This window comes from Eucyclogobius newberryi, unplaced genomic scaffold (assembly GCF_026437365.1).
Source record: "Eucyclogobius newberryi isolate DKJ021-1_F unplaced genomic scaffold, fEucNew1.0.hap1 SCAF_19, whole genome shotgun sequence".
Taxonomy (NCBI): Eukaryota; Metazoa; Chordata; class Actinopteri; order Gobiiformes; family Gobiidae; genus Eucyclogobius; species Eucyclogobius newberryi.
In genome coordinates, this window is record NW_027315823.1 from 33,134,570 (window position 1) to 33,160,362 (window position 25,793).

Sequence of the window (25,793 nt, forward strand, 5' to 3'; positions counted from 1 at the left end):
GTGATGTATGATGTGTGATGTGTGATGTAATGTTTGCATGATGTTTGCGTGAAGTGATGTGTGATGTGATGTGTGATGTGATGTGTGCGTGATGTGATGTGATGTGTGCGTGATGTGATGTGTGCTTGATGTGTGCGTGATGTTTGCGTGATGTGATGTGTGATGTGTGATGTGTGATGTGTGATGTGTGATGTGATGTGATGTGTGCGTGATGTGATGTGTGCGTGATGTGATATGTGATGTGTGCGTGATATGTGCGTGATGTTTGCGTGATGTGATGTGTGATGTGATGTGTGCGTGATGTGATGTGTGCGTGATGTGATGTGTGCGTGATGTGATGTGTGATGTGATGTGTGCGTGATGTGTGCGTGATGTTTGCGTGATGTGATGTGTGATGTGTGATGTGTGATGTGATGTGTGCGTGATGTGATGTGTGATGTGTAATGTGTGATGTGTGATGTGATGTGTGCATGAAGTGATGTGTGCGTGATGTGATGTGTGCGTGATGTGTGCGTGATGTGATGTGTGCGTGATGTGTGATGTGATGTGTGCGTGTAGTGATGTGTGATGTGATGTGTACGTGATGTGATGTGTGCGTGATGTGATGTGTGTGTGTGATGTGATGTTTGCGTGATGTGATGTGATGTGATGTGTGATGTGATGTGTGCGTGATGTGATGTGTGCGTGATGTGTGCGTGATGTGATGTGTGCGTGATGTGTGATGTGATGTGTGCGTGTAGTGATGTGTGATGTGATGTGTACGTGATGTGGTGTGTGCGTGATGTGATGTGTGATGTGTGATGTGATGTGTGCGTGATGTGATGTGTGATGTGTGATGTGTGATGTGTGCGTGATGTGATGTGTACGTGATGTGATGTGTGCGTGATGTGTGCGTGATGTGTGATGTGTGCGTGTGGTGATGTGTGATGTGATGTGTACGTGATGTGATGTGTGCATGATGTGATGTGTGCGTGACGTGATGTGTGTGTGTGATGTGATGTTTGCGTGATGTGATGTGATGTGTGCGTGATGTGATGTGTGCGTGATGTGATGAGTGCGTGATGTGATGTGTGATCTGATGTGTGATGTGAAGTGTGCGTGATGTGATGTGTGCGTGATGTGATGTGTGCGTGATGTGATGTGTGATGTGTGTGTGATGTGATGTGTGCGTGATGTGATGTGTGATGTGTGATGTGTGATGTGATGTGTGATGTGTGATGTGATGTTTGCGTGATGTGATGTGTGATGTGTGATGTGATGTGTGATGTGTGATGTGTGATGTGTGATGTGTGATGTGTGATGTGTGATGTGTGATGTGATGTTTGCGTGATGTGATGTGTGATGTGTGATGTGATGTGTGATGTGTGATGTGATGTGTGATGTGTGTGTGATGTGATTTGTGCGTGATGTGATGTGTGATGTGATGTGTGATGTGTGATGTGATGTGTGATGTGATGTTTGCGTGATGTTTGCGTGATGTGATGTGTGATGTGTGATGTGATGTGTGATGTGTGATGTGTGATGTGATGTGTGATGTGTGTGTGATGTGTGCGTGATGTGATGTGATGTGTGCGTGATGTTTACGTGATGTATGATGTGTGATGTGTGATGTGTGATGTAATGTTTGCATGATGTTTGCGTGAAGTGATGTGTGATGTGATGTGTGATGTGATGTGTGCGTGATGTGATGTGATGTGTGCTTGATGTGTGCGTGATGTTTGCGTGATGTGATGTGTGATGTGATGTGTGATGTGTGATGTGTGATGTAATGTTTGCATGATGTGTGCGTGATGTGATGTGTGCGTGATGTGATGTGTGATGTGTGCGTGATGTGTGCGTGATGTTTGCGTGATGTGTGATGTGATGTGTGCGTGATGTGATGTGTGCGTGATGTGATGTGTGCGTGATGTTTGCGTGATGTGATGTGTGATGTGTGATGTGTGATGTGATGTGTGCGTGATGTGATGTGTGATGTGTAATATGTGATGTGTGATGTGTGCGTGATGTGATGTGTGCGTGATGTGATGTGTGCGTGATGTGTGCGTGATGTGATGTGTGCGTGATGTGTGATGTGATGTGTGCGTGTAGTGATGTGTAATGTGATGTGTACGTGATGTGATGTGTGCGTGATGTGATGTGTGTGTGTGATGTGATGTTTGCGTGATGTGATGTGATGTGTGATGTGATGTGTGCGTGATGTGATGAGTGCGTGATGAGATGTGTGATCTGATGTGTGATGTGATGTGTGCGTGATGTGATGTATGCGTGATGTGATGTGTGATGTGTGTGTGATGTGTGTGTGATGTGATGTGTGCGTGATGTGATGTGTGATGTGTGATGTGTGATGTGATGTTTGTGTGATGTGTGATGTGTGATGTGATGTGATGTGTGCGTGATGTGATGTGATGTGTGCGTGATGTGATGTATGATGTGTGATGTGATGTGTGCGTGATGTGTGCATGATGTTTGCGTGATGTGTGATGTGTGATGTGTGATGTGATGTGATGTGTGCGTGATGTGATGTGTGCGTGATGTGATGTATGATGTGTGATGTGTGATGTGTGCGTGATGTGTGCGTGATGTTTGCGTGATGTGATGTGTGATGTGATGAGTGCGTGATGTGTGCGTGATGTGATGTGTGCGTGATGTGATGTGTGCGTGATGTGATGTATGATGTGTGATGTGTGATGTGTGCGTAATGTGTGCGTGATGTTTGCGTGATGTGATGTGTGATGTGATGAGTGCGTGATGTTTGCGTGATGTGATGTGTGATGTGTGATGTGATGTGTGCGTGATGTGATGTGTGATGTGTGATGTGTGCGTGATGTGATGTGTGATGTGTGATGTGATGTGTGCGTAATGTGATGTGTGATGTGTGATGTGTGCGTGATGTGATGTGTACGTGATGTGATGTGTGCGTGATGTGATGTGTGATGTGTGATGTGATGTGTGCGTAATGTGATGTGTGATGTGTGATGTGTGCGTGATGTGATGTGTGATGTGTGATGTGATGTGTGCGTAATGTGATGTGTGATGTGTGATGTGTGCGTGATGTGATGTGTGATGTGTGATGTGATGTGTGCGTAATGTGATGTGTGATGTGATGTGTGCGTGATGTGATGTGATATGTGCGTGATGTGATGTGTGCGTGATGTGTGCGTGATGTTTGCGTGATGTGATGTGTGATGTGATGTGTGCGTGATGTGATGTGTGCTTGATGTTTGCGTGATGTGATGTGTGATATGTGCGTGATGTGATGTGTGATGTGATGTGTGCGTGATGTTTGCGTGATGTGTGATGTGTGCGTGATGTGATGTGTGCGTGATGTGTGCGTGATGTTTGCGTGATGTGATGTGTGATGTGTGCGATATGTGTGCGTGATGTTTGCGTGATGTGATGTGTGATGTGATGTGTGCGTGATGTGTGCGTGATGTTTGCGTGATGTGTGATGTGTGCGTGATGTGATGTGTGCGTGATGTGTGCGTGATGTTTGCGTGATGTGATGTGTGATGTGATGTGTGCGTGATGTGATGTGTGCGTGATGTGATGTGTGCGTGATGTGATGAGTGCGTGATGTGATGTGTGATCTGATGTGATGAGTGCGTGATGTGTGATCTGATGTGTGATGTGATGTGTGCGTGATGTTTGCGTGATGTTTGCGTGATGTGATGTGTGAGTGATGTGTGCGTGATGTGTGTGTGATGTGATGTGTGCGTGATGTGTACGTGATGTGTGCGTGATGTGATGTGTGAGTGATGTGATGTGCGATGTGTGCGTGATGTGATGTGTGATGTTTGATGTGATGTGTGCGTGATGTGTGCGTGATGTGATGTGTGTGTGATGTATGTGATGTGTGCGTGATGTGATGTGTGTGTGATGTATGTGATGTGTGCGTGATGTGATGTGTGAGTGATGTGATGTATGTGATGTGTGCGTGATGTGATGTGTGCGTGATGTGATGTGATGTGTGCGTGATGTGATGTGATGTGTGCGTGATGTGTGCCTGATATGATGTGTGATGTGATGTGTGTGTGATGTGATGTGTGCGTGTAGTGCCCCTGCTCGCTTGCACTCACTACCATTTCATCATGATACATTTCGCTTGTCCTAAAAATAGCTGCGCCACCGATTCCTCCACTCTCAGCTTTTACTCAGAGCACCAAAGCTTTTAACGCCCGTCTATTTTTTCATTTGAGGAATCCCACAGCACTCTTCCCTTTCTTTCTCCATCCATAAGCCCAGCCAGTTAAGTTTTTATTATGTCCAGGCCGTAATAAGCCTAACTAATATGATATTCAGATGGTGTTACCGCCGGGGCTGCTGCGGTAAGCTTCTCAAGGTTGTCCTTCACTGACCTCCGATAATGGGGATTGTTGAATACAAGTGAATTATAATTTAATAGGAACGGCCCACTACGTTTAGTTAGAGTAATTCCGGTCCTCACTACACTGCCCAGGAAGATAGAAGGAGTCCAGAGCACAGGTTCCCAAACTGTGGAGCAGGGACCTGTAGTCAGAGCACTAAATGGCACATTTGAATTGTTTTTATGCTTTATTTTTTATAGACTGTTTTATATCCAAATAATTTCCAGTTTTAACTTGTAGCATTAAAGCTCCATTTAATTCTATTCAATATAGTTGTTTTTGTCTGCACAGACAGGTGGTTCAATTCCGGCAGCATACTGTCTTTGTGTCCTTGGGTGAGACACCTTAGTCTGAGTTTAATTGTGATTGGATGGCAGCTTTGTGTCTCAAGTCTTTGTGTCTTTGTTCAGTCATAGTCTAGTTCTGGTGTAGTTCTGGCTCGGCTCTAGTTCAGTCCATTTTTATTTTATTTTAGGGGGCATTCACACTTGCTCTGGTTTGGTCTTTGTTTTGTCTTGGTTTGTTCCTGGTTTGTTCCTGGTTTGGTCCTGGTTTGGTCCTGGTTTGGTCCTGGTTTGGTCCTGGTTTGGTCCTAGTTTGGTCCTGGTTTGGTCCTGTTTGGTCCTGGTTGGGTTCTGGTTGGGTTCTAGTTGGGTCCTGTTTGGTCCTGTTTGGGTTCTGGTTTGGTTCTGGTTTGGTTCTGGTTGGGTCCTGTTTGGTCCTGTTTGGGTTCTGGTTTGGTCTTTATTTTGGTCCTGGTTTGGTCCTGGTTTGGTCCTGGTTTGGTCCTGTTTGGTCCTGGTTTGGTCCTGGTTTGGTCCTGGTTTGGTCTTTATTTTGGTCCTGGTTTGGTCCTGGTTTGGTCCTGGTTTGGTCCTGTTTGGTCCTGGTTTGGTCCTGGTTTGGTCCTGTTTGGTCCTGGTTTGGTCCTGGTTTGGTCCTGTTTGGTCCTGGTTTGGTCCTGGTTTGGTCTGTTTGGTCCTGGTTTGGTCCTGGTTTGGTCCTGTTTGGTCCTGGTTTGGTCCTGGTTTGGTCCTGTTTGGTCCTGGTTTGGTCCTGGTTTGGTCTGTTTGGTCCTGGTTTGGTCCTGGTTTGGTCCTGTTTGGTCCTGGTTTGGTCCTGGTTTGGTCCTGTTTGGTCCTGGTTGGGTTCTGGTTTGGTCCTGGTTTGGTCCTGGTTGGGTTCTGGTTTGGTCCTGGTTTGGTTCTGGTTTGGTTCTGGTTTGGTCCTGGTTTTGTCCTGGTTTGGTTCTGGTTTGGCCCTGGTTAGTCCATGTCGAAGAGATGTTTAAATACCTTTTAGGCTGGGCCCATTCATCGCAATCAATATTGAGTATAAACCCAAAACCAACTCTGGACTACATCCGGACTGAACAAGGACTAGAACACCAAATGTATTCATTATAGGACCAAATGTGTGAACGCACTCTTAGCCAGCATAGTTCTGGTAAAGAACTGATTTAGTCCTGCTAATATCCAATATTTTACCATTTTTTTGGAGTTTGAGTCAAATGTAGGAAGAAACCAGGTCCAAACACTCACAAAGTCCTGACTCATTATCTGTCGTCACATATTCACATTTCCAAATAACGCATTCAAATCCGTTTGTGTAGGCGTGACCTTTCAAGGGGATTTGAATCCTCCATGAAGCGAGTATATGCACAAGTTGCATGTGCAGAGGACAATGCTGCATCTTTGTAGTGTCGCCCTCTGTCTTTGAGCACCGGAACTGCATCGTGTGTGGATAAAATGATGCAGGGAGCAGTTAGTTTTCCTCTTGGGTGACGTTGACTGTTTGAGGCCTGCAGGAGACTGTGTTGGCAGAGAGAAGAGAAGAGAAGAGATCTCTGTCATCCTTCTCACTGTACGCGAATCCATCTCTTTGCTCTTCCTTGAGCCACCCACTTACCTCCTCGCAGAGTACAAAGGCTGTTGCTATAGCGATGAAATATGGCAGAGATGTGCTCAAACTTACAGTCAAAATAATCACAAACTATCTTGTACAGAGGATGTTTCTGACAGGAGAAAACGCATACTTTTAGAGACAAAATCATTTTTCACTTTCTTTCACTTTCTTTCACTATTTCGTGATTTTGGTCCAGTTCTAGATTTGACCAGAGCACTGTCGGTGTGTCCTTGGGAAAGACACTTCATGCACCTTGCCAATGATTAAGGCAAGGTGCAAAGACTATTGAGAAAGAGGAGAGAATGCAATACATAAAACAGTAATGAGGTTAAAGGACTCGCACTTTCCTCCAAAGGGCTCCACAAAACTCTCAAATGTTAAAAAGTGCTTGTTTTAAAGGTGCTGCTGTACTTTTATGGTCTTAAAAATGTGAAAAACAGAACTGGTTCATAAAAAAACAACTTTGCAGCAGTCCATATGTGTTGCTCACTTACTGCATTTGGTTTATCAGCACTTTTCACAACTTTCAGAGATGGAGTGGAGTTTTGCCGTCACACGAGCAACATATAATAACATTGGTGCGCTTTGATAACATGCTTTATAATTAGATGCAGACTTTAAATTGGAAAAACAATAAAACCGTCACAAACATGAGCCTTCACAAGTTGAAAGGCTATAGTTTATTATTACTGTTGTCACTTCTCCTCTCTCGGAGCCTCCCAAGAGCCCTTGAATTCTATACAGAATCCAGACACCCATTCAAGGCTTGAGTCAGCCGAAAAGTTCTGTTCTCACCAACCACCTATCCACCAATTGCACTGCACTTGCAATTATTTGAACTATTCAGATCCCACGTACAGAAGTAATAATCATAAATGTAAGTGAAAAAACAGTCAATACATATCATTATATTCATCCCTGAGGGGCCATTTAAGCACACTGAGCAGTTAAAAAAAATTATCAGTAATTTTTTCCATATACTGTGATTATCTGACATCAGATCTTAATATGAAGTCTTTATCAAAGTAAAATAGGCACATTTCTATGTCAACAAGTTAGTGTCTGGCGTTAAAATGAGTATAATACGTATAATTTGAGGTCTTTATATTTTATTTGAATATAAAATTAAAAAGTATTAAGTAAGTAAGTAAGTAAGCCAAGTATATAAAACCTAAAAAAAAATGTTTTCTTTAATTAATCATAATCTATTAAACATAATTAAGTAAATGTCTTTGCACCGGGCTCTGATATCACTTACATGTATGAGTGGTTATCATTTGCCAAACACCCCTTGATTTTTCCAATTTTGTGAATCACAAAATGGTAAATCACAAATCCTCCATGAAAATTGCATAACATCCATAACATCCAAAGGTGACATTCCATGTCACCTTTGCCTCAGAATGCATTTGTTTACAGATATATAAATGGTTTTTGGCAGTTAACAATGAACAAAATGTATAATCGTGATCTGAATATCTACGCTTAGTACAAAAAAAAAAAAAAATCAAGCTTCACACGTGGTCTTTATATTGACCTTGCACCTCCTGCACTCATATCTCTGTCTGTGACCTGCCGCTTCCTCCATTGTGAACACTCATGTGGTCAGGCAGAACTCAGGATGTGCCAGTCTAAGCATTTATTCAGCACATCGATCGCACTGCCTTTGGGTTAAGCTCGGCGGGTCCTGGCAGCTCCTGGCATTTTCACACAAAGAGCCTCTGATCACCATTTTACACAACATCCGACTCTGCTCGAGAGTCTGTTATCAAGTCAGGGCAGGCGCGGCTGATACCAGCAGGCTGAAGTAAGCACCACCTGTCATTTATTACCATTATAAACAGATCTGGCATAACATTATGACAGTGACAGAAGAAACAAATTGTCACAATTTACTAAGCACTTTTCCATCTTTTCCAAGGACACAACGGCAGTATTCACACGGCATCCAGTGGACCTGACCTGACCGCTCCGAGGATGTTTGTTTGGTCTTCAAAGCACCTGTTAATAGAAAATGTAACCTATTCATGGTTTCTTCTGAATGTTCAACGTTCCCCGAAATGTTGTCTATAAACATGCAGTTGAAACCATTGAATTAGGCAGAGAGAGAACAGCAAGCAGGAAAATGTCTGTGATACGAATTTGAGTGAATGTGACATGTGATGCCTGGACAAGTGGGTCAGAACATCTCAAAACCTCAGCTCTAGTCAGAAGAGATCACTTTTCTGAGCGCTCGAGCCTCAGCCTTTGCAGGAGAAAACAGGATGAACTCAAACATGAAGGAATCTATCAAAATCCAACTTTGACACTAATCCAAACACTGTTGTTAAAGGTTAAAGAGGCTTTTGCAAACTATGTCCCCTTTAAAGTGAAATCCAGACAGCATTAACTGAAGGTGTATCTGAGGTTCAAAGACTCTTCCATTAAGTGTTATTATTTTACATGCCTCAAACGAGGGTCCTAACACTTTGAAATGAGGATGCAATGGACCCTTTTGTATAAATGAGTCTTTCATGCATTTTCATCACAGATAAGCCTTGTACCCTACAAAATTTCAATGAAAATATCAATATCAACATCATCACTGCTCCTCTCCTGCCCCGTCCTGCCCCGTCCTGCCCCGTCCTGCCCCGTCCTGCCCCGTCCTGCCCCGTCCTCCTGTTTACTGGGTCTGATTCCTCCTGCAGCTGATGACTCAGTGATTAGCATATTCTCTTCATTATCGCGTCAGTGATGAGCGTGGGGCACCTGAGCGCCTGGGTGCCCTGGCATTATTAAAGCTCACGCTCAGGACGTCTCCGCTGCTCCCGAGTCTCACATTTGCATATGTCTTTTCTCATTGTGCCCTCGTGTCATTCAAGAGCACCACATCAAGTTTTCCCCATAGTTTTCCCCAGCTCTGCCACTGCCTGCATCACTCTTCCAAGCACCATCTTGCTCCTCTCCAGCCACTTCTCGCTCTCACTTGTAAGCAAATGTGTAATTTCGCAGATGTCAAGGAAGCAGATTGCGGGAAATTATAAGTTATTGGAAGATGTGGAGATGTCGTCCAGAAATGTTCTTCCGGCTTGATTTGAAAATGATCTTGACCTATAAGACTTTGACCTGTAACTTCTCAAGCAGAGTTCTAAAAAGAAAAAGACACAATCAAAAAAATACGATAAAGAGATCATATTTGTCCATTTCTAAACAGATACAGCTGATAAAATACATGGAACGTGATGGAAAATATATTTGTACTATTATTGGCATAGTTAGTTTAGTTCTTTTCATACAGATAGAGAAAACATTTCATTTTTAGTTAAATTGTGAACTCTTGTACAACTTTACTTCAATTTGTGGCCCTTGCTATAGATTTTGAAATTGACATCTGCTGTTTGTGTTTACTGAATGAAAAAAAGCTTTGGTCTCGGTTAAAACATTTTTTTTTAAAATAAAATCATATTCAACCATTTCTTTCATTCACTGATTAATCACGATTCCCAAGTTCATTTTCAGATTTGTGTCTGTATGCGGTTTAAAGGTGTTGAACGCAGCCTTGAGAATCCTTCATTCGGTTAATGCCTGGACTCTTTTGCTCCAGACCCCTGGGATCTTTACCTGAATTACTTTGTCTGTCTCTGCTCCAACCTCATCTGACGGCCGCAACATTCTCAGTAATTAACTATTGATTCATTAAAAACAGTGGATTGAAGCCAGTGAAGCGGGAAGCCCCTAAAACTTTATCACAAAACAAGTTTGCTTCTACTAAGTGTGAGTAAAGCATAAATTAATTTTTATGTATTCAGTCTAATAATAATACCTGGGATGTTTATAGCACCTTTCAAGAAAGTTAGTTTGGATTGCAGTATTGATTCACTTCCTGTATTGATGGCTGCAGGATAAAAGTATGACACAATGCAAACACTAAGATACTAAGGCAGGGAAGTTCTGGAAGAGTGAAGTAAAAGGGAGTTTAAAGTATCTGTCATTGACTTATATTTATTTCAATTAAAGGTAACTGCCATCTTACTTCACATATTGTACATTGTAAATGCAGATATTTGTGTGAAAAATTAGACTGAACAATGTTATTTTGGATAGAATCCCTGTAGAAGGAGCTGGCAAGGACACTTTTTTTGCCTAATCAGACATGAGAATCATAACTGTCTGTGACCCTGCACAGTCGTTTCTCTGCCATGGAGCAACGTCAAAATAAGAGAAGGAACTACAATTTAGGCATGTTCTTCACTCATGGTTAAAAGTAACCTTTATGCTTTGTTTCTGGTATTTAGTAATAAAATAGGTAAGTTAACCTGTCAGGAGCAGTGGGCGCTGCAGCGCATCCCCGGAGCTTGAGCTGCCTTGGTCAGGACCACAGCTGGAGGACATATTGTGCATGTTTTGGGTTGATGAGAGAAACTGGAGCATCTGGAGGAAACTCGCCCTGACACGAGGAGGAGAAAGATGAAATTTCACACCGAAAGGCCCGGGAGTTGAACCCGCAACTCGCAGTGCCACCGAATAGCAATGAAATACATATCATTATTTTACATTTTGTTCATGGTAAATATTGATCTAAATGACTGTTCCAAACTGCAGAACTAAGAGGCAAAATCCCTTTCAAAGTGGGATTTCACTGTTGCCAGAAGCAGATATGAAGCCTGCGTAAATTCAGCCTGGAAGACCTAACTCCACCCATCTACATCAAGGCCACCATGGAAGGACCCCTCTCCCCAGCGCCATCATCGCACTCAAGCGGCGTCCGCCTGTCCGTCTGAGAGAGTCAGATCCCTCACTTCACCATGGACTCTCCCAGGTTTTTGCGCTTATCCCAAAGAGGTTATGCAGTTTTTCCTGGCCAAAGAAGGAGGGTGAAAGGTCAGGGGGCGTCTGCACCATGGCCCTCGCACCTGCTCCTCATCCCCAATCAACGCTCTCAAGTGACTCCTCCTCTGCTCCCAATCAGCACCAGGCGGTCGCATTTAAGCCCTCAGGCAGATGGCTCGGCCGCTCAAACCGTACTGCAACCCACCACCTCCCCAGCTCCTCCTCTACATTCCCCTCATCCTCTACCTCCTCTTCACATCTACCACCACCAGTGGGGAGACATCTAATACAAATAAATCATGGAGTGCCCATGATTGCAACGTCTTCCGCCGGGGTCTGAGCGCCAAATAACTCACGAATAAAGCTTGCTAAACAGTCCATTCTCGTGGTCTCTTTGTCTCTCCAGGGTGAAATTTATTTATGGAATTGATTATTGAAGCAGGGCTAAGCAAATTTTTTGCATGAAAACAGAAATTGCACACAAATTCAGGACATTCTAGAGTAGTCACACATGCATGAATGAATCAAAATACAACCCCATCAAATATGATTAAGGAGAGCCATTATAACATGGTAAAAAGCCCATAAAGTTGGTTTTGCATAATGTCCTCTTTAAACCAGACAGTTCTGACGTCAAGCTAACGAAGCTCATGCGTATACCAAAGCCTTTTATCTGTTATTGAGAAGCCCACGTCATTCTGGCTTTGTATAAGAAAAAACACAAACAGGAAATGGTCTGACGTAGCTGAAAAGCCTTTGAACAAACTCTGGATGTATTAAAATACTTTCCTCCCTGTTGGTCTGTTTTGGCAATTTAGTAAAAGACGTATTATTTGAGATCACAGGCCTCAGGACTGTGTGTGTGTGTCTTATTCTGCTCTTTATCTAAGCCACTACTCCAAATCTAATGGTGCCAGAGCCTCTGGCTGAGGGGATAAAACACTCCGACGCTGCTGTGATGTGGCGACTGAAATTATGACCATGAGCTGCTATGACGTTTTTATAACCGAGCAGACCGGGATGTTGTAAATAAACATTTTCTAACAAATATATGTCATGACATGTGATGGAGATACTGCCGTACCTGGAAAAGCCCCACACAAACACCACGGCAGCAGTGACAGGACTGGGTTTATCTCAGTGTGATGGGAAAATGAACAGAAACACTGATCAGACTTCTCACTTCTTATGAATATTCATTTAAAGAACATCAGGTTTTGTCCTTCCATCTACAATTGTAACAGTACCATTACTTTAAAATAACAATACTCACATAGCAGTAAAAAAGTATTTGTGTAAACTACTCTTATTCGAGGAGGAGTAGTAACAGTAGCTATCTGGACATGACATCTGTTATGATACTTTACTCAACCAATTATACATTAATGTATAAATGTTAAAGTAAACTGTTATTTTCAATGTTTAAACCATAAATATTAGAAAAACAAGGTCCTATCTGAAGACACAGAGTGAGAAAAACACATTTTCAAAACACATTATAATTGTCAACAAAAGCTTTCCAGGATACAATAGCCAAGTCAAAAAAAATCAGCTTTAAAGTGTTTCTTGTCCTAACTTCCAAAAGTGCAACCAGTTTTATTTACAAGAAGTGCCAAAAAGTTAGTGTTTCCAAACAAGTATTGATCACTGTCTCCTCAGTGTGCTGATGCTGCCCTCATGCTCTCGCTGCAGCCAGACACTGAAGGCCATGGCTCCTCTCTTAAGCCCCAAGCCCCTCCCACGGGCATTACACAACAAAATAAATAGATAAATAGATAACGACATAAAAATAGCAACATTTCAGACATCAGACATTATAAAGTTCTCAAACTTTCCATTACATTCCTACAAGAAATATATTTATACGAGTAAAGAAAATATCAAATTCATTGAAAAGTATTTCTTTGCTTATTCCGCCCCGCCCACTTTCTCCTCTTTTGGCCACGGATCGGCACTTCTGTTGTAATTGCACTTACAGTTCAGCACTCTGTTGGTTTAAATGGCTAAATATGCTATAAAGTCGATTGATTTGTGTAAAATATCCAATCAACAATCTACCAATTCCCTGAGCGGCCCGAAAACGGCTTTTTAGTACTTGCAGAACTCATTTTAGCCCTGTGTTAACTCATACAACCAGAAGAAGGATGCTGCACCCCCATGGTGAACCCACATGGTGCACCCCCCATGGTTCATCCCCATGGTGCACCCCCCATGGTGAACCCCCACGTGAACCCCCATGGTGAACCCCCATGGTGAATCCCCATGGTGCACCCCCCATGGTGAATCCCCATGGTGCACCCCCCATGGTGAACCCCCACCGTGAACCCCCATGGTGAACCCCCATGGTGAATCCCCATGGTGAACCTCCATGGTGCATGGTTCATCCTCATGGTGCGCCCCCATAGTGCACCCCCCACCCACCGTGAACCCCCATGGTGCACCCCCCATGGTGAACCCCCATAGTGCACCCCCTGTGAACCCCCATGGTGCACCCCCCATGGTGAACCCCCATGGTGAATCCCCATGGTGAACCCCTATGGTGAATCCCCATGGTGAACCTGCATGGTTCATCCCCATGGTGCACCCCCCATGGTGAACCCCCATGGTGAATCCCCATGGTGAACCTCCATGGTTCATCCCCATGGTGCACCCCCCATGGTGAACCCCCATGGTGAACCCCCATGGTGAATCCCCATGGTGAACCCCCATGGTGAACCTCCATGGTGAATCCCCATGGTGAACCTCCATGGTTCATCCCCATGGTGCACCCCCCATGGTGAACCCCCATGGTGAACCCCCATGGTGAACCCCCATGGTTCATCCTCATGGTGTGCCCCCATAGTGCACCCCCCACCGTGAACCCCCATGGTGCACCTCCCATGGTGAACCCCATAGTGCACCCCCCACCCACCGTGAACCCCCATGGTGCACCCCCCATGGTGAACCCCCATAGTGCACCCTCCATTGTTCACCCCCATGGTGCACTAGTCGAGCGAGTACAATGGAGCTGAATTCTATGGAGTCTTTGAGGGGGATTTGATTAATTTTGAATTTATATTCATTTTAAATATCATCAGGTTTTGTGTTGTAACATTTATTGGAAAATTACTCAAGTGAAAAGAAGTGGTCCAAAAGTGAATTGTGAGAGTTGGTGTTTTCAGTAGATGAACAATAAGTAGAAGAACAAAGTGATTTCTGAAGGAAATGTTCAAACCCTTCATTATTGTCAACAAAAGCTTTTATCACTTATAGAGTTTTACATAGTAAGACTAACCACAAAATCTAATATATACTCTCTATACTAAAAATATATATTAGGTAGGAATATATTAAGAAGGAATATAAGTATTGTTACTCAAGTAAATGTATTTGAGCAAATGCACTGAGAACTACCCAGTACTGATTCTCAAATATTCATGGTATTCAGCTTCCTGTTATATTCAACATTAATAAGATATACTATTTCATTCAAATGTATAATCACTATCGCAATTTCCTATTTCACATCATTCTGAAACCTATAGATAGGTCAAATAGATTGCTATATATCTTGCTTCTTTACTTTACTCTTTTCTGTTTTACAAGACACAAAACTTATTTTTAAAACATTTTGGTCAAAAGGTAACGTTCAATAGCTTTGTTAAATATGTCCTATAAACTAATAAGATGGTTATTGTTCAGTTTACAAGAAATGTGTGTCAGAATCGTTAAAGCAAACACCTGAACTAAAGTCAGCCAAGAGAGCTCACCTCGCTGTTAAATATTTACCACATGGATCTTACACATTATGATGTAGATCGAGGGAAATATTCGACTCCCGGACCTTCTTCAAGCGAACATTTCTCTGTCTGTGAATGGAGACATGTGTCTTTCTAAATGATGAATGTGGGGGCACTCGGGTGTGACTTTGACAGACGCACACACCCACAACATGCAAATCTGTGTCAGGAGTTATGACCAGATCATGTCAGAGTGAACTCCAGATCTCTGGGAGCAGGAACCAGAAGAACGAGAACATGTGGGGAGTTTTCAGGCACCATTACCTCACTGACCACATGCATGTCATATTTGTGCTGATATTTGAAAATGTGTCTCTTGTACAATACTTTACTTTTACCATTAAGACATATTTTTTATACATTTATATTTCTGTCTCTTCAAGTCTGATCTGAATACACCATTGCTCAACATGATTTAGATTAGATAGATTAGACACCCGAGCACCTTTCTCTGTACTCCAGATATCAATTAAAATATTTCCGGATGACTACTTTTTGATTTGTACTTGAGTATCATTATTTAGTTTGTTTATATGAAAGGGACAGATACAACAAACTGGAGGCATGTGTTTATAGCAATGGTTCAAATGTATTTTAATTTATTATGAAGTCGTAGCTCCGAGATGAGATCATTCTTCCACAAACCCAAAGGACGGCGGTTTAAAAATATGACATTATATATGACATATGACATTGACGTTATTTTCTAAACATTCAAAGATGCTGTACAAATTGTTAAATAATAAAACAAAGCAAGCTAGCAGGTTAAATACTAAAAGTGTTTGCCATCTTTTAATCCCAGCGATGTCCTTTGCATGTTGTTGTTGTGTCTCACCTTGTTTCTTATATGAATGGTTTTAAAGTTTCAGTTCTGAAGCCACAGTTCCACCAGTCGACCCCAGGGCAGCTATGGCAACTAGGGATGCAACAAAACTCGATGTATTATCAAATCATTGAATATTACACTTACAATACATGTGGCTCAATATGGCTACATGTGTTAAGGGTTTAGCATGTAAACTTCTGTTCAAATGCAGAAGGGTCTGGAATTGGACCATAAGGGGGCGTCCAAAAAAGCGCTCCTAACTTGGGACGGTCCAACCACAGCCGTTAATTTGTAGCACGTGTCCCTCAGATGTGGAAAACTTCTCCTCAGATATTCTCGAAACCACAATAAAGGTGGAAAACTTTGTCATTTGCTTATAAAGATACAAAAAACTTTCACGTCTGCTGCTCATGTCCAACCAGGAAGTAACTTTATAAACAAATCAACAAAATTGTGGAACTGGGAAAAAACAGGAGACAAATTTGTAAAGTCTTAAGTATAATCATGTTCTAACGCTTTAACACAACAGACCTCCAAACAGCCGGTGTGTGTCTTTTGCCAGAAAAGATGTGAGATGTCTCGGCTTCACGACATGTCTGCAGCCCCGAGATGTCACAGAGGGTCCCTGGAGAGGCGCTCCCTTCAGCCTGTAGGTCAGGTACAGCGGCAGCAGGTAGAAGAGGGGGAGGTGAGGTGGAAGTGACAGGTCAGTGAATGCCTCATCTCTCATCCATCACGCAGTCCATTCGTGGCTCCATCAAAGCCCCACTTCTGACCGGAGCTGACTGCACCGACACTGAAGGGAGATTTGGACTTGTGGGACAGAGAAAAGGCCAAAAATCTATAAGTAATTGAAAAAAAAAATGAAATATAAAAGGTTTAACAAAGTCCAAAGAATCAACATTGTTCAGTTTTTACTTTTTTCATAGGGGTAATTTGACTTATGAGATGCATGCACATCAATATAACAATATGTTTGGATTCAGGGAAGTTTATGAAGGAATTGTAATATAGATAACAATTGTAAAGTTGTTTTCTCCAATTCATGACCTGCTCGCTTTGGGTTGCAAACTCCAGCGAACCGCAATGCACTCTGGTTATTTTTGTTGAAGCGAATCATCTCAACTCAAAATGAATTGGAACAGAAGGACAGTTGGAGTGTTCTAAGGAAGAAAAAGTTTCAAAGGATGTCATCAGGACACTGTTTTAGAAATCAAGGTTTTGACTTCCATTTAATTTCTTAACCAGCTAATTTAATTGTCCATACAATGTACATAATTCAAATGTAGGTGTAATACTATTCAAAAGTGCAGTATTGAACAAAAGTGTCTGAAAATCTAAAGGCTCCTGCCGCTGTCCGTGGTGCTGAACCCAAGCCTCACTGATTGCACCTCTCATACGATCAGGCCTCATAATAGCATTCACAGTGAATATATCTGACCTAACTCAGTTGAGAAGAGCTATTCTCACTGTATGCACTGCTTTATTGTGGTTAGAGACTCTACTCATTTCACAGATCATTACATTGATTTGAAAAGACTCACGGGTTTACGACGCAAGGAAAATGTTTCGACTCTCCAGACACACAGCTGCACTGCAAAAAGAAGGAATTCAGATCAGAAACATTTAGTTTTGAGTCTTGTCAATTTACTTAAACAAATGTCTTAATTAAAGGTGGAATGGATGATTTTTTTCAGCAAATTTTTATCATATTTCCTCGTGGCGTGGATAAATCATTTGTCCTGCCACGTATCAATCATAAAACGCACCTATCACTCACCTGCAGCCGCGTGCGGTTCGTGCCCACGTTTCCGCGTGCCTAAGCGCATGGATCTATCATAATATAGTTCCCTCAGTGTACGGGGCAAAATGAAGACGGAGAACGACAGTTCGAGCTGACGCAGAAGTGGACAGAAATTTACGGGAGACGAGAGATGCGATGCGATCCGTTGCGCTAATAAACAAACGCACGTGTGTGTTGTATCACTTCCGCCTGTGTGCTCAAATTGCCGAAAAATCGTCCATTGCGCCTTTAATATATAGATATGTTTTTTTGTTATTATATTATGTTATGTTGCTGCTAACCTGGACAGTATTTCGCTTCTGTGTATTTTGTATGGAAATGACAAATTAATTCTTATTTTCAAGCTTACATTCATTCACACTACGCTAACTATTATAAAATACACTCCTTACATTCTTTTAAATTATTGAAATAGACAAGACAAAAGCAATGGTCTAGCCGTAAATTAATCTTGTGAAAAATACAAAACTCCATACACATTATTCTGATTTGATATAATGTAATCTTGTTAATATTTCATCATTTTTAGAGTAAAGGTGAGATGACTGCTGAAACAGGTTAAACAGTCGTGCTATAGCAGGTCGATGTGCCTGCTGTGCTTGTGTGGAGCTACTTCCTGTTTGTGCTAACGAGAGGCTAACGTCGTCAAACCCGCTCCACGTTACAAATACGCTGTAGAGGAGATGACATTTAGACAACAGAGTATCCTGGTTTCATAATGTCACTGAAAGGTAAAAGGTGCAGCCTGTGGAGATGAGAAAATGCATGAGCCATTTTTCAGACAAATAATAGATTTATTTTATTTCGACACTTTGATGCACTTTTTTAAAAATCCATCCATCCATTTTTTTTTCTTTGTACAAAACATACTGAGAAGAATGTTTTTTTTTTTTTTTTCATTGTTGCATTAATGATAATTAATATATTATGGCAATATATTTTTATATTATTATGTGTTTTTTCAGGTAATAAGTATTGAAGTAACATGATTAGATCGTTATTTTACATTTTTTTACGTACTAACTGATATTGATTTAAAATTGCTTGATAATAGAAACAGATCCATTGACTTCCTGTTCAAAACTGCAGAACTGATAAGCCCCGCCTCTTCACAATAACCAACATCACATTTTCATTTAGTTGTTTTATTTGTGAAAATGTGGCATTTAATAACTGTCTCACTCGACGTCTTTATTATAATTTTCTATTTATTAAGTAATAAATTATTTACGGGGATGTGGGTGGGGTTAGGGGGTAGTTGAAAACAGGAATTTCCTCAGTTGCAGGACAATACAGGATTACTCAAACATGCAGGGATCAATCAAAATACCACTTCGAGTTTAACCAGGTTAAACGCTCTGTAAATGTATCGCCCTTTCTTGATACTAATTTTGACAAAAGTATAATTTTGATTAGATTGTGGTTGTTTTCCCTCTCGCTTTCTCTCTCTCTCGTTTCTCCCATTCCTCTCTGCACCTCCCACAATCCTCTCTGTTCAGCCCACGTTCCTGGATCAGCATTTTACGTCAGTGTAAACCTTCAGCTCAAGGTCATTCTATAAAAACCACAATAGACCATTCTTTTTCATTCACTCAAACAGTCTGATGCATAAATATAGCAGCTTCCGTCTGTCGTCAGCTTTTCTTGGGCTTGGATCACTCACAAACTCATTTTACTGTGGCTTGGGTTGATGTAACGCAAAACAGACAGTCAACATTGTTCCACATTTTAAACCCTGGCAACACACGTTTTGACTGAAAAGTATATCTATTTTTTTTATTGTAATATCGCATTCCGTAGAGGATCTGAAGTGCTTTTGGCAAAACAAAATACTCTTTTGCTATTTTTATTTCCAAACATCCATCAAATGCTAAAGAAAATCTGTTTTCATCCTTGCAGAGCATCAGAAATGAATGGAATCCACTGGAGCTGAATGAGAAGTCATACAGTGGCCAACTGGACATTTTCTTCCTCTGAAACGTGGCAGAAGAATGCATATCACATATGTGACCGGAGTGTTCCTGCGTTGTGTTATGGAATCGAGTGGCCATGAGACACGGTTTATCCGTTTATTCTTGTCACTGGTTAACAGAAAAACATCAAAAAAAGTTCACACGTGCGCGTGGCAAATCCAGCCCAAACTCTTCCCAAGACAGAGATATTAAAAGGGAAGAGGAAGCTATGAGCTATGAGGGGAACACACAAAGAAGAAGAAGGGGCTGGAGGACACTGACAGCACAATAAAACAAATACCAGGTATGTTGAACACAATATTAAACAAAAATAATACAGATTTTGTGTGATTATACTGCAATGATATATAGACTGGTTACACATAGATAGAGCAAAGTTCTGTTTTAAACAAAAATGTTTCAACAAAGGCTGAGATTTGAGCCAAGGAATGTGTTTTGCTTCTTGGTGTGAATCCATTTTAACAGATAAATTCATCTGCCAAAGAAAAACTCCTCCAAATGCTGGTTGGTGTCTGGTGGCTCTGTTGCTCTTGACAACAAATGATGCAAAGTAGTTTGATTTATGCATTATTCAGCAGTGTCAGAGACAGTTTGCTCAACTTTCTAAATAAAACTACAGCTTATTCATTCAATCATGTAAAATACTAAAGCACTCACAAACTGATCCATGTGACACCTGCAGTCATCTAACTATTACTTTTGCTTGATCATTTAGACCAGCGCTTATTTGTTTATTTGGAATGCGAAATGCCCAAAAATATGGGAATTTCGCTCAATTTGACTAAGATGAGGCTAAAGTGATGCTGCTTGAGGACACGCTTATAAAGACAGTCTAGTCTTTTTGAAGTAGTCTTGCTCTGTTTGAGTCATAAAACCTCATCTCAATATCTGATTTATTTCAATTAATCAGCTAACTCTAAACCTTACTTCACAATGTATAAAACGTTTTGACTCAGAGCTTTTACATCATCAATCTTTCTCCCACATTTCAAGTAAAGAGACGTGTCAACAACATCCACACAAACACCAGACCGACTGTCCTGTCTTTAAAATGCCTCGGAGCGTTTGTATCAGAGATGAGATTGAACTTTAGAGATCCTGAAGATTTATTTTGTGCAAGACAAGTAGATGCTTAAAATATGTACATTATCAAACCGAGCCGTGCCAATTATGTTAACCAGTATATTTGTCATAAATGTGTGACGTTTTAGAGGGAAATCTAAATAAAAACGAAGAAGATAATAATAAAGATGATATTCCTATGAGTTTTACCTTTTCAAGCACAAAGGCCGCAATCAAACCGTAAAAGAACAATCAAACAAACAGGTATTTAGTTGAAAATGGAGGAGAAACTACATATATATTGGTTAAATGTAATCTTCTGCTGGTGTTGAAAAGGTCTTAACGTGGACAGGACGCAGAGCTGACTCACCACAGGGCGATGCTCGGCCGCGGTGACGGTTTCATTTGCACTGGTTCATGTTTATGAGGCGCTGCACCAGACGCTCCTGTGGATGGACTAAAAAGGTCAACTATGAATGCCCGGTGTGTTTCTGTCCCCGCCAAGGCCAATGATGACCCTCAGGATGTCCGGCTGATGTGACGCTTTTATTCTTTGTGCTAAAGGTGCATTGACGTTAGAAGAATAATCGATGACGCTCGCGGAATGTTATTTTTTATATTTCGTACATTTTAAAAATAAAATAAGAAATTGATAAAAAACAACCTGATAACTCTTCTGCTTGAAAGCTGTGGCGTTGGTTTCCGCTTGACCTTTTACTTTACGTCTCTGAGATCACGCCAACATTTCAAGAGGAAATAAGTACAGAGCAGTGGGCGTGTATGGGGGGAAGGGGAAAACTGGAATTTTTGGAGCAACGGCGTCTTGAATACGGGACAATAAAGAAACTGCTCTAAATACAACTCTGAGTGGGAAAATGAGAAGGGAAAACAATTATTTCAGGGCTCAAAACTCTTAACTTACTTTTTTATTATTTCTTGTATTTGTTTATTTATTTTTCTTGGGGACTGATGGAGCTGAGGAGAGATTCTCTTTTTTAATGAAATCTGCAATATAAATATAGTGGCCTTGGGTTTATTCCAGACATGCTCATTGTGTCTCATCACTTATTTAAATGTGAGTTTCTTTTTAAAGACAATAAGATGATGTAAATCAGTGTTGCCAGGTTCATGGTTTTCTTGCAGAATTGGGAGGCTTTTTTAAGAGCTGCAGCAGGTCAAAAATATGGTTGAGCAGTAGATATAGAATAAACCTAATGAAAGTCCTGAATTTCAGTGACACATCCTCATATCCAAAGCTCTGGGGAGCTTCTGCTTGAGCGTGAGAGGGAGAGGGGGCCGGTCTGTGTCACAGGAGGAGTGAGACTTTCATACAGCGGAAAATATCTGACGCTCTGCAGGGTTTGAATGTTTTTTTACACACTTTTGGTACAGCATCTGAAGCCTGGCAACCCTGATGTAAGTGACTTTAGCGGCTGTCAGCCTGATCGCTCTTGTGACATGTGACTTAAGCTGATCGTCTGAGGGGGGCTCCTTGCGTGTATTCTTCCAAGCTAATATTCTTATAAATTATGACAACAACATTTCAATCAAATTATTACAAAGACAAACACCTTAAACAATCTTAACCATACGAATGCTTTACAAAAGGCTTTAATGTTCCCAAACGAGGTGTAGCTCTGAATCACTTTACAACAGGAGGTCACTGGGAGGAGCTCGGGGTAGAGACACTGCTCCGTCACATTCAGCTTATTTGTTCACAGCTTTCCTCCTTCTTGACTCGCTGACACTCTGGGTAGGTTTGTTCAAGCAGAAGTCCCAACACTTTTTTTGTAAAGACTGCAACTTTCTTTTCCAAATACAAGAAGTATAAATGTTTGGGCAGAATCAATTCAGACCAAAACAGGGCACAAAGACCTATCAAAGGACTAAATCTGAAAAGAAAAAGAATAGAACTTTTGCCAGAACTCAAATTGCAAAATGAAAGCACCACAAAAACACAACATCCTGTACTTATGTCTCTGCTTGGACTGACTTTCCCCGTGAGTGTAGAAAAAGAATATCTAAAGACATGTTTAAATACTCATGTTTATTTTTAGCCAAGCATACTCTTTAAGTGTCTTAAATCACGCTCCAAATGACATATCTGCCACGGCAAACGACACGCTACATATCACTCTGACAGAAACCTTGAGCCACTCGATTGATTTGTACTGGGAATGTTGGGAAATGTATGTGCCGATAATGACAGGCAACCAGATCTCCAACACATAAATCTACTATAACACGTGAGCGTCCTTCCAAGAACCAAAACTCAAGCAAACAAGGGGTTTGTCAACACACAACAGGAGCGAATACAACACAAATATATCATATATTAACTGGAATTATTTAACTAAATGTATTTACACCATAGGCAATGGAATCTTTGACTTGTTTTCAAGATTTTACATAAAGTATAAAAGCAATTATCCATCATATTATTATGTACTTAATCAATAAAAACAAAGAGCATTCAAAAGGTAGAATATTTGTTATGAATTAAATGAATAAGTTCAATTCAATTCAATTCATTTTTGTAACGCCCAGGGCCGGCCCAGCCTATAAGCGAACTAAGCAGCTGCGTAGGGCCCCGAGGCGTTAATAGGGCCCCCAATCTGGCAACCCGTCTTATGCGAAGTGCAAGCGCAGCGTGCGCCACTAGTGTAGTAGCGCTGCTGGCGCGGCAGCGGTAACATAACGCACAAACCGCATTTATTTGTAATGACATTCTGGCAACCAAGACACCAAACCTGCGCTGATTGGGCAACTTCATTGTGCGCGAGGAGCTCGAGAGCAAAACATAAACACAACAGAACGTGGTCCTCATGTCCAGAAGAATATATCCCCCCGATGCCGAAAAACGAAAGAAGAAACTTCTTGACGATGTAAAGAAACTGCAAACTCAACAACACTCTCCAGGTATTGAACTTCTCTTACAAAGAGACGGTTAATGCTGCTGTTTGAAACAACACGATTCTGTCACGTTAGTTTGCTCAGGCTGGAGGCGACGAGAGCTCTGCCCCGCGCACAATATGTGTCTGAATGAAAGATAATAAGCTTCACATTTACACCAGCCCGGTCGTGTCAGCTGCAGGTGAGGCCGGGGAGGGGCGTCTATGGCCCAGGTCACTAAGAGGCGGAGATCCGGTCCGGACGAGCGCCGTCTCGTCCAGAACCTCTGACGTGAAACTTTGGAGTGAACAGTGTGCGGCCCTGTCCCGGGCCCCTGTCCCGGGCCCCTGTGCAGCCTCAGTCAGAGATGAGCGGGTTTGAGTTTGCGTCCCTCTCTCTCACATCACCATGTGTGAGATCAATCGTGACTCGTGTCTGTTTTACTTTGACTTCTTAAAGTGCAATAAGAGGAACGTAAAGGTTTATGCATGTAAGGTCCATCAGCCAATCACATCGCAGCATTGTTTCACGCAGGAGTCCAGTGTGTCATGTTCTGATCAGAACAAACATTTATATTGTAATAACTTATAACTTTTAATAGAGCAATAAAACATTTCAATTTATTTAAAAAGCATCATTAGACTTTTTGTTATAAATTATAATAAATTGATAGTGAAAAATAACTGATTACGTCTGTTATAGAATAATACTATATATTTTTATACAAAAGTGGCAAAGTTGCAGAAACACAGTCTCTTCACTATAACTAGATTTGGACCTTCACTTCTAGTTCTGTTCATTCTCTGGGAATAACATGTTTGCATTGTTTTATCAGTGTTAATTGTTAATCAAGCAATGCTTATGCCATTTGTTTAATTTAATATAACTTGTTTTGTCACTTAGGCAAGAAGGAACAGTTGGGAGCTGTAAAAGATAAATTAATAAGGATAACTATTACTTTTACATTTTCAGTTAAAATGAATCAATTTGACCATAATTATTTTTCATAGCCAATATTGTATTGAGTAATTAAGTACACTAATGTATTAATAACTGGCTTTAATCATTTTCTTCTGGCAGTTTCATCACATCATCATTTTATAGCATTACAACCTCAACATTTTACTCTTACTTTAGCCGGCTGGACCACTTTAAAATGCACCAGAAGACCCAAAAAAGGTCTGAAAATCTCCCCCAGACCCCCCCTGTTCATTAATTTAAACTGCTAATGTGGCTGTCGACCCTTAACGCCCACAAATACACCCAAAAACATCTGGGATGTGTGTTATTTGTACAGGGAGTAGAGGTGATGTCAGCGGAATACCAAGTTGCATTGTGGGATTTAAGTTATCAATATTTGAGCTTGTGAGGTGTTGAGAATAAACTAACTGGCAAACGGATGCCCTGGAGTTTTGGTGAACTTTGTTTGCGTTGAAGAAAGTTCCATATGTGAATTGTTTACTGACAATGGCAATAAAACTGATTCTGATGAAGTGGTGAGGGGCCCCCAAAAATGTTTTTGCTTAGGGCCCCCTGAAGGCTTGGGCCGGCCCTGGTAACGCCCAAAATCACAACAACAGTTGCCTCTGAGGGCGACAGTGAAAAACAGATTAAACAATGTCCGTGGGGACGAGGGACGATGCTCCAGAGTCCCCTGTCCTTAGACCCTCCTTCTGTCCTTAGACCCTCCTTCTGTCCTTAGACCCTCCTTCCTCCTTCTGTCCTTAGACCCTCCTTCTGTCCTTAGACACTCCTTCTGTCCTTAGACCCTCCTTCCTCCTTCTGTCCTTAGACCCTCCTTCTGTCCTTAGACCCTCCTTCTGTCCTTAGACCCTCCGTCTGTCCTTAGACCCTCCGTCTGTCCTTAGACCCTCCTTCTGTCCTTAGACCCTCCTTCTGTCCTTAGACCCTCCGTCTGTCCTTAGACCCTCCGTCTGTCCTTAGACCCTCCTTCCTCCTTCTGTCCTTAGACCCTCCTTCTGTCCTTAGACCCTCCTTCTGTCCTTAGACCCTCCTTCTGTCCTTAGACCCTCCTTCCTCCTTCTGTCCTTAGACACTCCTTCTGTCCTTAGACCCTCCTTCTGTCCTTAGACCCTCCTTCTGTCCTTAGGCCCTCCTTCTGTCCTTAGACCCTCCTTCTGTCCTTAGACCCTCCTTCTGTCCTTAGACCCTCCTTCTGTCCTTAGACCCTCCTTCCTTAGACCCTCCTTCTGTCCTTAGACCCTCCTTCTGTCCTTAGACCCTCCTTCTGTCCTTAGACCCTCCTTCTGTCCTTAGACCCTCCGTCTGTCCTTAGACCCTCCGTCTGTCCTTAGACCCTCCTTCCTCCTTCTGTCCTTAGACCCTCCTTCTGTCCTTAGACCCTCCTTCTGTCCTTAG